The sequence below is a fragment of the Pimephales promelas genome, chromosome 9 (assembly GCF_988280905.1).
Source record: "Pimephales promelas chromosome 9, fPimPro1.hap1.1, whole genome shotgun sequence".
NCBI lineage: Eukaryota > Metazoa > Chordata > Actinopteri > Cypriniformes > Leuciscidae > Pimephales > Pimephales promelas.
This window is the reverse complement of record NC_142777.1, coordinates 39,513,829-39,515,682: the sequence shown is the minus strand read 5'-3', so window position 1 is coordinate 39,515,682 and position 1,854 is coordinate 39,513,829. Positions and strand designations below refer to the sequence as shown.

Here is a 1,854-nt window from a genome sequence, read left to right as displayed (position 1 = left end):
GAAATACACACAGGAAAGTAATGACTGTAAATACTATGCAACCTATACAGACTCTTCAAGTTTTACAGTATTAAATGCATTCAATCTGAATCAGAGGAATAAAAGGTAAGCAGTATGTTGGCTAAAGAGATGCGTCTTTAGTCTAGTTTTAAACTGTGACAGCGAGTCAGAGATTCGAACCATATCGGGAAGGCTATTCCAGAGTTTGAGCGTAAAGAATTTAAGTTTGAGCTTAACTTTTATTTCTGGAATATTTACATTAATCAATAACTAATGCTAATTATAAGTAATTGTCGAACAGTGTTAATAAACCTTAAGCAAGAACTGACCACAGAAGTCATCTGAACAAATTGTAAGTACCATTCGAACACTTATGATTTAGGGCAGATTTGACTTACGACCTAACCTGATGATAATAAATAATACGGTTAACGGTGTTAAGATTAAAGCACACACCGTAAAACATGGCGCCCAACGTGGGGCTTTAACTGTTCAATTCTGGCCAGTAATTGAACAGTTAAGCGCCTGCTAAATAGCGTGTGCGTGGATATGCTTAAGGATTAGAAATTATTTTCTTTTTTTGGAAGAAAAGATACATCACCAAATAGAAGCCGACAAGAGAAACTTAGTTGAAAAAAAAAAGAATCTAGAAAAGATTATTTAAAGAAGACACAGAAAGGGTTAGATGTGCACATGAGAAATAAGTTTATTCCAAAGAGGCTAAGCTATGGCAGCAAAAGCCCAGGAACAATCCAGCAAGACTTTTATACAACCATATACATGGGGTATTCTCGTATATTAGGATGGCAAAAGATAACCTTACAGGCAAAGACATCAGTCCAAGAGATGGAACCAGGACAAACATTCCTTTCAAAGGAGCGACTTTGACTTACAAGTCATCTGGTGTGTAACGTCTTGGAGATGATGATGATGATGTCCGACAGAACAGCCGCTCCGATTCTGCTGGGGTTAAGTCCATCAGCATGATACACCCTCAGTCTCTCCCAAAAGAAGTTGGACATGTAGAATTTCAGCCCATAAAAATACAAGCCCTAAAAATACAATGCATTCAAATGAAAGCACGGTCAATGCATGCGTTGTTTTTTTACAATTAGTTTAAGCTAGCTTCTAATCATCTTCTATACATAAATTAGGAAGTACAACAGGCAATGTAATAAATCATGTGGAGGTCCTGAGAAACACTTATAACAGACAAGCATTTAAACAGCAAATTACAAAGTATAGTATTGATTATGTTGGCAAAATTGACAAGTTAACAAATAAACATCAACAAGCAGTCATCAGTGAAAGAGTCATTCTTCGAGTTCTTTAGGGTGCACATTGATGAATGGATCTCACCTGAACTTCACGGTCACTACATGTGGTGACCCTCTGTAACTGAAATCTGACTCACTCAGATGCCTTTATATCCCTAAACAGCTCCTGCAAAAACACAAATCATTAGATCACACACACATGCAGTACTCATTCCAAACAACTCTAAAAGACCAGTAAAACACTGGCAAAGGCCAGCTGCTAAGAGACTGTAAAATACCCATTATGATTACACATCAAATCTCAATCTGCAAAATCTATTTGGGATGTTTATAAGAGTAGTAAACAAAATGAGTTTCATATAAATAGGATAAATAAATAAAAACTCACAATATAAGCATCCCAATTCTATGATCAAAGGAGGCATAATAACAAACACATATTTCTGCTTTAGAAATGTGCTCATAAATATCAGTTACAAAATGGAGGATGTATTAAAGCACACAACGATGGAGATAACTTCAGGAGACATCAATAGACCAGTGAACAGACGAATCCACGAGGAGAACTACACACAAC

The 1,854-nt window shown here is 36.4% G+C and overlaps 1 long non-coding RNA gene across 1 annotated transcript; it reads right to left on the bottom strand.

Moving 5' to 3' along the window:
• Positions 1 to 725: 725 nt before the first annotated feature.
• Positions 726 to 1,854, bottom strand: LOC148977613 (uncharacterized). Its single transcript, XR_016169802.1, has 3 exons — positions 1,666 to 1,854; positions 1,360 to 1,443; positions 726 to 1,052 (listed from the first exon to the last, which is right to left on the bottom strand). It is a non-coding gene; the product is annotated as an uncharacterized LOC148977613 (long non-coding RNA).